We start from the raw sequence: 10,863 nt of genomic DNA, 5'->3' as shown, positions 1-10,863 counted from the left end.
TATTATTATTATTATTTTTGCGGAACCGGGGATTGAACTCAGATCCTTGCGTTTGCCAGTCAAGCGCTTATCCTACTGAGCCATCTCCCCGGCCCCAAAACCTGAGAATTATTTTTAAAATGACATTATTTATTGAAAGCAATATACCAATAAAAGCTATGATCACATGCAATTTCTATTACTTCCTTCCTATTTGTACCCAGGGAGAGATTTACTGACCCACACTTGGACTTTGGGGTTTTCTCCAGGTAGCACAGGCTCCAAAACCATGAGTCTTGATGGTTATGTAATGTTCCTTTCGGTTACGTGTCCTGCTTTTCTTAGCTGCCCTGCTGCTGTACAGTTAGGTTCCTTCTTGCTTGGTTCTAATTTTAGATTACTCTGCTTGCAATGGATACCTGCATTTGGCTTTTTCCCCTTTCCTTGTTTGTTTCTTCCATCACAGGTAAATTCCCAGAAGTGGGTTTTTAGGTCACAGCTTCCAATTAGTGTGTCACCCAATTGTTTTATACAAGGTTTGTACTGATTCATGACATCCCCGGTGGGGTGTGAACAGGAAGCAGAATAAAGCATCTGACCAAGGGTCAGTTTTTCATAGATGATTAAAGTTAATCTTTGCAACAGACCCAGGAAGCAGGTATCATTTTCTCCTTTCCACAGACAAAAGGAAAGCCAGGAAACTGGGTAAGCTGTCCAAAGTCACAAAAAGGTGGCAGAGCCATCAAAGCCCTCTACCCTGCCCAGACAGCTGAACCTACCACTTTCCTGCTTTCTCCACACCTTTTCAGGAGAAGCTTCTTGTTAAGCTTGTTTTCATTAATTTAATGGATGTAAAATGATAAGCCAACCTTGCTTCAATTTGCATTTTATTCCACAATTTATTCATCATTTTTAAAAAAATTAACTTTATGGTACAATTTAGATACACATAATGATCATACTCATCATAGCAAATTTGCACCTGTACATGCTATATCTTGATTCCTCTTTTTCTCCATTCCTCTGCCCTCCCCCCATCTTTCTTCCCCTCTTATTTACAAAGGTTTGCTTCCATTTTACACTTTTTCTTGTCCTTTCCTTCCTCCCCTCCTTCCGCTTCTCATTTGATCAATTTCTTCCTAGTTCACAATACCCATTATAGCTTTTGGTTCTTATTTGCACTTTCTAAGAGACACTGTGTCTGATTTATTTTATTTAAGAGTATGGTCTATTATTTTCCTTTCACAAGCAGGGAAAGCTAGAGGCTCACACAAGCACCTACGTGTCACATTCTCAATCCTGCTTCCTGCCCTCTTTCCCTGAAAGCCTAACAGTTCTTTCTCACTTTAAGATCTTAAATGATCCAGGAATGGAGGCTCACACGTGTGATCCCAGAACTTTCAGAAGCTGAGGCAGGAAGAGTCAAAAGTTCAAACCTCGGCCTGGGCAATTTAGAGAAGCTCTGTCTCAGAACACAAATAAAAAGGGCTGGGGATGTAGCTCAGTGTAAAGGAACGGGGTTCAACTTCCATTACCACCAAAATCAATCATAGTGTTTATGTAAATAAAATTGTTCCTTTCCTTGGTGATTTTTCCCTTTTTGAAGCCTGGAGTCATTAATTTCTCCACATGCCTGTCATTCTTAATCAGTTTTTTTGTTCCTACTTTTCAGGTAATTAAATTTATACAAATCTTTAATCCTATTCCACCTGGAGGTTTTTTGTTTTTTGTTTTTGTTTTTTTTAAGGAACATGGAAACATCAAACGTTCAGCCCAGGGGTATTTGCTTAGTAAACCATGGCATGCTAACTACAAGACAGTCCCGCAGCCATGGGGATAATCACCATTGGGAGCGAAATTGTACTGCGTTTTGCTTGAGGTTGAAAACCAGAAAGCAGTGCTTTTGCCATGGTGAGGAAGAATGTGATGGAGATGGAATTGCGCAGTGGAATTATTTTCTCTACCGCTACAGTAGAGAAAAAAGGGAAAAATCAGAAGGGCAGTAAAAATCAATCCACCTCTGGCAGTTTGATGGACCCCCACTGTTCAAGTGGGGGAGCCCCGGCTCCCCACCTCTGCAACCCTTGAAAACCGAGTGCGCTCCCAGAGTGTAGGGCAGATGTGGCTAGCTCAGCGGGGAGGCCCGAGGTCATGGCTGGGATGCGACCGAGAGCATAAGGCTAGGCCGCAGATTCCCCTCCCGGCAGCTGGGCGACCCCCGCCTAGCGAGCTGGAGAGCCGGGCTACCGACAGCCCGTCCCGGGGGGCCAGAGGCTCCGGGGGATGCGGGCGGGGCGGCCTCCCGAGGGTGCTCGGCGGCGGCGGCGGCGGCGGGCGCTTCGGCCCGGGGAGTCGCCCGGCCTGGCCCAGGGGATCTGGCCGGAGCGCGCGCTCCGAGAGCGGCGGGCAGCCGGACCCCTCCCGGGCTTCCCGCGAGCGTCCCAGCGCCGCGCGGCATCTGGGCTCCCCCTGGGGCTGCCCAGACCCCGACCCCGAAGGTGGGAGCGATCACACACCCCGGGACCCCAACGCCCCCAGGAGGCCATCCCGGTCCCCATCCGCGGCTCTCCTAACCAGAAAGGCAGCCCGTGCAGCATCACCCGAGGACCAGCCGGGCGCCCGGCAGGGCCTGCGACGCACCACACGCGCCAGCCGAGTCACCCCGCGGCCCCGGGGACCCCAGCCCGCCGCGCCCTCGCGCCTCGGCCCGGCTCTCCCGCCGCACCCGGTTCTCACCTCCGGCCCGTGCGGGCGGTTACCTGCTCCCGGCAGAGGCGAGCCCGCAGCCGCGGCGGTCTGTCGGTGACTGGCACAGGGCGAGAGCCGGGCGGGACGCGCAGGGCGCAGAGCGGCGGGCGGGGCGGGGCGGGGCGGGGACCAATGAGGGCGCGGGGACCAGCGCCCGCCCGCGCCCGCCGCGCGGCTCACCTTAAAGGGTGGCGGCTGCAGAGCAGGCCCGAATGAGTCACCCCCTCCCCCAAAAGAGTTGCGATTCACTTAAACACTTGCACCGGTCCGCGCCGCCTCTGGTGTCGCCGCCCCGTGACGTTGCTCATGTGCTATAAAAACCATCTTTCATGGGCGAGGTTGGTCCAGAGCCGTTACATAAGGGAGAATGTGAGAAAACGAAAGATGAGGTGTGGAATGAGAGAGCAATCTCTGGAGCTTGGGTTACCAGAAATTTCTAAAGAGGAAGATTGAGCTCCTCTAGGTTGAGCCCCGTGTTTGGGAATTTTCGCACAGAACTGGAGGCCTGGAAAGAACCGTGGCCACCGTTTGTTCGTTTTCCCCATCTCTTCACTTTCTGCTCCTTATAATATGCAAAGGATTTTGCTGAATTCAAGCACCTATAGTATTTAGATGCCAATGGAATACCCACCTCTAACAGGACTAAATAAAAAGAAGGGGATACAAAGGAAAGAACATTTTGCATTTGTGTATTTAAAATAGGATAGATACACAGCTACTTTCGCTTAATTCAATGAGAAGAAAGATTTGTACTAATAGTGTTTGGACAGGATAGCCTGTCTGCTTCTTGTACTATGGAGAACCACTAAGCAGATAACAATGTACAGTGTATTGATTATTGAAACTGTCCTATTAATCAGTTTTGAAACCGTCTCATTCATATTTGTTTCTCAATAAAATAAAATTAAAAAATATCCAAACGAGAAGGTTTAGATTATAATTCAGACGACCAAGAGGAAAAGGTGCCACACTGGACCTGAGAGAGAACTGGGTTCTTGCTCATGACTCCTGCTGGGATGCTTAGCACAGGTGCCTGGTTGTCGGAGAGCAGGACTGAGAGTTAGGGCTATGTAGGGCATAAACCCGGACAGTCTTGGGGAAAAGGGGAAAGTGGTGACAAGCACCAGCCAGGATGACAGACTGCTGCAGACTGCTGGAAACAGTACTTTCCTCTTTTCTTGCAGGCTGACCTGGGTGTTAGAAGCTGAACAACCAGAGGCCTTTGGATGAGGTCGGAGTGTGTGTGAACAGGTGAGGTGGGCAAAGGGCTTGCTTTTCCCTGGCAGAGGAAGCTTGGTAAAGCCTGTTTTTTTTTGGTTTTTTTTTTGTACTGGGAATTGAACTCGGGACCTTGGGCTTGCCAGGCATGTGCTTATTCTACTGAGCTATCTCCCCAGTGTGGTAAAGCCTGGTTGGGAGACACTGAAACCTAGCTTTTTCTTCCAATCCCATATCTACTGACTGACTGTTCTCACCTGCACACAGCTCAAAAGGCAAAGGATTTCTTGCAGGGGCAGAAGGGGGTGGCAAATGGGATCAGCTGCCTTGGATACCATTCTGGTTACTTTGCTATGTGCTAGATAGCAGCTAGCCCAGAGCTTAGTGGTTTAAATCAATCACTATTTTACTGGTTTGTGGGTACGGAGTCTGGAAGGCACAGCAGAACTTGTTTCTGGTTGAGATGGCTTGGGTCTCAGCTGTGTAGACTCAGAGTCAGAGGGAGCTTGGGATGGGAGGCTGGAGGCTGGGTGTGCTGAGCCTGTTCTGTACCTGGCTTCCCTGTAGGTTCTGGCCTCCTGGCAGCATTGCAGGCTGGGCTTAGACTGATACTGACCAGTCATCTATCCACTCAAAATCAAGGGGAGGGACTCAAATTCCCTCTCCTCTCAATGGGAAGAGAACTGAAGGTCCTGTGGCTACTTAAAAACTGCCACGGTAAGATCGGTGGTTGTAGATTCTTAGTTTTTGTTGATCTCATGAATACAGTATATTTCTTTTCTTTCTTTCTTTCTTTCTTTCTTTCTTTCTTTCTTTCTTTTTTTTTTTTTTTTTTTGCGGAACCGGGGATTGAACTCAGGTCCCTGCGCTTGGCAGAGAAGCACTTATTCCACTGAGCCATCTCCCTGGCCCCTATAGTATATTTCTGAAAATAAGACCTCACCAAAAAATAAGCATTGCATGACTAATATAAGCCCTACCCCCCCAGATAAGCCCCAGTGAAGATTGTCAGCCAGATGGACAAATTTAGTATGTCTGTTGTAACACATGACAGATGTATTGAATCATAAAATAATATTAATATATAAATATAAATGAATAATATTGACATTAATACTTAAAAAAAGGCTAATGTAAATTATAATTAAGTCTTTGGAAATACTTATGTGGATGCCTTGTGATGAGAGGAAAATAGATGAACATGAATGGACTTATTGCTGAATGACAAGCTGGAGCCCAGAGACAACACATAAAGAAGGTGTGCACTTGACAACTGAAGGCCATCACTGAGTCTAATAGGAGTCTTCATGACTCAATGCATGGTGTGCTGCAATAGATGCACATAACGCACTGCTGTAAAATCAACATTTCTGAACTTTGGTGCCTGTAAGTTTTTTTTTTTTTTTTTTTTTTTTTTTTTTTTTCCTGGAACTGGGGATTGAACTCAGGCCCTTGCGCTTGTCAGGGAAGTACTTATTCCACCTAAGCTATCTCCCTGGCCCCTGCCTGTAAGTTTTGGTCACTTTTGTGTGGACTGTCTTTTTTTTTTTTTTTTTTGTGTGTGTGTATTTAGTTGCTGCAGGGTCTCACTGCGCAGCTCAGACTCACAGTCATCCTCCTGTTTGCAGCCTCCCAAGCGCTGGGATCACAGATGTGGTCTCAGTGCCTGGTTTAGCCTGCCCTGGGGGCGGGGCTGGCATGGCATGTGGTGCTGGGGATGCAATTGCTGTCCCTGCACTTGCCTTAGCTTACCTAAGCAGGCATGTTAGTCAGCTGAGCTATCTCAGCAACCCTGGACTGTCATTCTTAACTATCTTTTTGTTGTTGTTGTTGTTGTTGTTGTCATTACCTGCCTCCTAGGTCAGAGATAAACACTTGATTTAAGGGAAACTCCTACATGAGAAAATAAGACTTCCTTGAAAATAAGTTCGACTGCATTTGTTGGAGCAAAAAGTAATATAAGACCCGGTCTTCTTTTTTGGGAAATGTAGACCAGCAGGGGAAGGGAGTGTTACACACGGGTCTGCATTATTCCTTATCTCAACTTCACTTGGAATTGCCTGTCTTATCACAACCACCCATATCCTGCTCTAAAAAGATGAAGGTCATTTTCTGGATTGGGTGGGGCCTGGAGGTTAGTGTTTTTTTGGGGTGCTCGCTCTGGCCCTCTTGTGCTAAGGTTCACAGCCCCATGGGGGCATTCTTTGGAAGGCTTTCTTCACATTTCCCATGTTATGGTGTAAGATTATCTCTCATCAAAACATCAGAACAGATCTTCCTCAGCAAATGAGACTAGAGAGAAGTCAACTCCTAGCTGGGTGTGATGTTGCAACTCTGTAGCCCCAGCACTCTGGGAGGCTGAGGCAGGAAGATTGAGTCTGAGTAAAATTTGAGGAATTTAGCAGGCCCTTGTGTCAAATTAAACAAATTGAAAAGTAGAGGTCAAGCCTTACATCGACTTTATTCACACAAGAAGAATTATTTCATCCAACAAAAATAATTCGTTGAACATCTAGTGGGAATTAATTGTAATCTCTGACCTCAGATATCAAAGAGGAATCGGATACCCAGTGTGACAGAATAGGGGACACACAGGACCAACGTACACAGCAGGGCCTAGGCTCCCTGATCAGTGCTCTGGATGCAGGACCAAGGTCTCACACCAAAGACTGCAAGTGCTTGGAGGAGGCTTCTCCTGAGAAGCGTGGTCCTCACCAGCAGCCCCTGGCAAGGGGCCCGGTGTGGAAGTGGGTGCAGGACGTGACTGCTGAGAGTCTCCTTGTGTTTCATGGGTGTCTGGAGCTGCTGGCTGCTCTGTGTGTCCGAGCCAGTGCATGGCTGGACAACCTATTAAGGATGAAAGGATTTGAACGTCTGTCTGCCACCCAGAGGCTATTCTGGGATACTGTGTGGTGCATGAGGTTGATATGTTATCTATTTCTAGTCAGCTTTTCAGGCACTCTCTGTCTTTTTTTCAAAAACAAAAACAAAAAAAACCTCAAGTCCTGCTGGGCCATTCTACTCTGAGAGCGGCTGCGTCCTCTCAGGGACAGCCTGAGATCCCCCTTCTGGCCCTTGCTGGCTCCTTTCAGGCCTTATGGGTTTTGTTCAGTGGGGTTGTCATACTGGACGAGCTGGCCTGGGGGGAGGGGAGGGTTGGAGAGTCTCAGCTTTAGTCTAAGCTGAGCTGGGCCCAGCTGTGGGTGCCAGACAGTCAGGGGCCTGGCACCTGGTAGGCCTGCCTGCACCGAGTGCCCAGAGAGAGCAGTCGGAGAGGTGAGACCAGCTGCGCTTGGCCTTGCAGTAAAGGTGGTTTGCTCCTGTCCTTGTCCCTTCTGGCCCAGCCCTTGTGGACAGAGTTCTGAGTCTTGTAGAGCATTCTGTGGACTTTAAACATGGAAAGACTTTCACTACTTTTCTTAGAAGCCCTGGGGAGTCCGGAGAAACGGAAAGGAGGAAGCAGGGGTTTTCACTTCCGCTTGGCGCACGGTGTGGCTTCGGGACAGGAAGGTCTGCTAGGAACTCCTGAGCCACAGCAGGAGTGACTGTGGTCACACCAAGGGGCCTGGAGCATGAGGAAGGGACTTGTTCATCGCGCATACCTGTGAACAAACCGCAGCCCTTGCATCTTAGAGGTGCAGATGTTTGGCAGGAAACCAGGTCCTACAGAAACTAGCGAGAACCTAGATGTTGCCCGAATCTATATTTAGTACGTTAAAATTTTATTCCCAACTCTTTATTTATCTCTGTGGAGATAATAAAAATGAAGGATTTATAAGGGAAGCACATCTCTTCTTGGGCTTTCTTCCTCTGTTTTTCTGCTAATAAAAAATACAAGTTAGCTATGCTGTCATCACACAGAAGTTATTTTAAACTACATTATAAACAGATCTTGCTTTTGTTTATTTATTGTTTTGACGAAACTGGGGATTGAACTGAGGCCCTTGTGCTCACCAGAGAAGCACTTATTCCACTGAGCTATCTTCCCAGCCCCAGATCTTGCTTTTGATGCGGTCCTAAGAGTTTGTATGTAATTTAAATTTTTTTTAACGTGGAAGTACGTCAAAGGTGCTTGGCAAATCATTTTGTAGCATGGACCATTTTTTAAATCAGCACATCTTGTAGGTCTGTGTTCTCAGAGGCTGGGTTTTTTCAAATGTCCTTTGATGGCCTCCAAAGCTCACTGCTTCCTCCTGGACCCCAGCTTCACCCTGTGCTTGACAGTCCTTCCGCAGAACCATGTCTGCCACTCCCTGTGCCTCCTTCCTCAGACAGAGCTTTGTATTGTCCCTTTGAGTGATGCCAGCCAGAGTCAGCTTCCAGGCCAGCTGCTAGGACCACACCACTCTGAGAATCCTTGGTGTAACCCACCATTCTAAGTCTATACCAATTTACAGCCTCAGTCTTATTTCAGAAGTGCTTTTCATTTGTCCTTTAATATTTTCTTGGCTGGCACAGAAAAAATTTAATTATTTTAAATTCCTGATGGACTCTGTTATTGATTTGAATGTGGCTGTGCCAAGATTTCACTCAAAACAGGGCTGATTTTATGTAAGTTTGAATATTTTGTCTAGAATGACAGCAGAAAGTAATCCCCACATTTTAAATAAGCAAAATCTGAAGAAATTAATAGCATACAGTGGATACAAAATTGAATGGCAAAATAACATCAATGTAAAAACAACTGAAGGTTTTGTCAAAGTTGCTGTGCATTAGTGTGGCTTTTTTCTTCTTTCCTTTTTCTACTAAAGAAAATGAGAAATGCTGCTGTTTGATGCAATCTGAGTAATTCCCTTGAAAATTCTGGCTTATTCCTGTCTACATTTTGCTTGTGATTTTCTGCCAGGGAAAAGCACTTAAATTAGCCAGTGTGTGATACGCTGTGGCACCATCAGGAACATACTTAGCTGGGTGGGCTCAGCCAGTGCAGATGTTGAGAATTTGCATTTATTTCTTGAGCCTGAAGCTTGTGGCGGTGGATGTGGGGTGCCTGGAAGACCACACGTCTTCAGCCAACACCTCCAAAGCTTGGCTTGGCACTGATAACAGGAGAAACCCACTCAGCCTGGCTTGGGTAAAAAGCAGCTTGGGAAACATTTTTTTTTTTTTTAATGTATTTTAGGACAGAGTCTACAGGGTCTCACAATGTAGATCAGATTCATAGTGATCTGCCTGCATTCAGCCTCCCAAGAGCTGGGATTACAGGCATGCGCCACCACACCCAGTCTCAATGGCCATCTCAGCACACCCTGGGGGCGGGGCTGGCATGCACACTGGGATCAAACTCTGGCCGCTGTGACTGCCTAAGCAGGTGCTTTAATCCACTGAGCTATTTGGCCGGCCCTTGGGAAACAATTTTGATGATCCTGGTCCTTACACTTGCCAGGCAAGTACTTAGACCCCAGTGCTATCTTCCTAGCCTTCAATTATTTTTCTAATGGTGTGAATTTAATTTGCATACAGACTCTCCTAGCTTTTCTTACTGCATGGATATACTTTGATAAGGACATTGGATGTGGTCAGGAAAATAGTTTTTGTCCAGGAATGGGTTAATTTGGATCACATAGCCTTTATAGCCTAATCGTTTTGGTTATCATTTTTCCCCATGCAAAAGCAATACAACTTCAATAGACACATTAGAAAATGCAGATAATAAAGAAAATAAAAATACCCATAAATTTTCCCCTTTTATATTTTATATGTATGTGTAATTCTTTTTTTTTTAAACATTTGTTTATTTATTTAGTATGTGTGTGTGTGTGTGTGTGTGTGTGTGTTTGTGTGGCCAGCTCAGCCCACCAGGGGGCGGGTCTGGCTGGCATGTGGTGCTGGGGATCGAACCGCGGTCCCTGTGCTTTGCCAAGCTTGTTTTAAGTCGGTGCTTTAGACCACTGAGCCATCTCTCCAGCCCTGTATGTGTAATTCTTACTTAAACACAATCATAAGGTGTGAAGCAGTCTCTTCCCAGGTAATGTACACCCTGGGACACCATTTAAGGGCTGTGCAGCTGGGAAGAACATTTCTGCAGCCAACTGAGCTGCTTGGGTAGAACACGCAGAAAGAACAGGTGAAGGTCTAAGCTTTAGAAACAGGGCCAAAGTGCTTGTATTCGTTTACAACAGCACAAAATTGTACTTTCAGTGCCCTGTCACTTCTAATCATTGCCAATTTGATATGTGAAAACGGTACTTGTTTTAATACATGATTAGCCCTTTCTGATTGCCATAAAATTGTGAAGTCCTGGCTTTTACAAAGAATCTGAAGACAAAACAGAGAGAAATTGTTTCCTAACAACCACTAGCTATTGGTTTTGTGGTCTCCTTTTATCTTTCACAAGGAACCTACATACTCTTTGATTTTATAATCTATGTTTCTGGTGACCTTTGTAAATTCTATTATAACTAAAGATATTTTTCTGTTATAAATTAGCCAGAGAATAATGTGGAATTGTGACAGGAAAATGTTGAAAGTCAGAAATTTTTTCTGGGCAGACTTTTGTTTTTTGGTTTTTTATTTTGCCGACAGGATCTCACTATGTAGTTCTTGCTGGCCTTGAACTCACTTGTATCGCACAGCTTGGCCCCAAACTTGCAGGCATCCTCCTGCCTCAGCCAGCTGAGTGCTGGGATCATAGGTGTGCACCATCATGTCTGGCTTTGGGCAGACTTTTGTGAGAAATTATCTTCGAAACTCTTTACCTTCATTGTGTAATGCTATGGCTTAGATTTATACGATCTATACGAAGCCACCTCCCAAAGCCTCACATGCTTCTTGGTGGGGCTTTTGGTGAGGGCTGGACCCAGGGGTGTGATGGTGGCGCTTGGTTGCATGGTACCTGGCTCAGTGCACTGATGAGCTTAGCAGAGTCCGAGGTGTGGACAATGGGAAGACCTACACTGGATGTGGGTGGCGCCAAGC

At 46.4% G+C, this 10,863-nt stretch overlaps 1 protein-coding gene across 3 annotated transcripts in view; it reads right to left on the bottom strand.

Annotated features, from left to right (window-relative positions):
* Positions 1 to 2,826, bottom strand: part of Prnp (prion protein) — a 17,663-nt gene extending 14,837 nt beyond the window's left edge. Inside the window, exon 1 of one of the 3 annotated variants that reach the window (XM_023718588.1) lies at positions 2,739 to 2,826. The gene's annotated coding sequence lies outside the window, so the exon portion shown is untranslated. Of the gene's footprint in view, positions 1 to 398; positions 511 to 2,715 lie in introns of those variants that run through there. The other 2 variants (XM_023718587.1, XM_023718589.1) reach the window with 2 other exon arrangements.
* Positions 2,827 to 10,863: the final 8,037 nt, after the last annotated feature.

The sequence above is a fragment of the Octodon degus genome, unplaced genomic scaffold, assembly GCF_000260255.1.
Source record: "Octodon degus isolate 3935 unplaced genomic scaffold, OctDeg1.0 scaffold00060, whole genome shotgun sequence".
NCBI lineage: Eukaryota > Metazoa > Chordata > Mammalia > Rodentia > Octodontidae > Octodon > Octodon degus.
The sequence above is the reverse complement of the archived record's forward strand: the minus strand, read 5'-3'. Positions and strand labels throughout refer to the sequence as shown.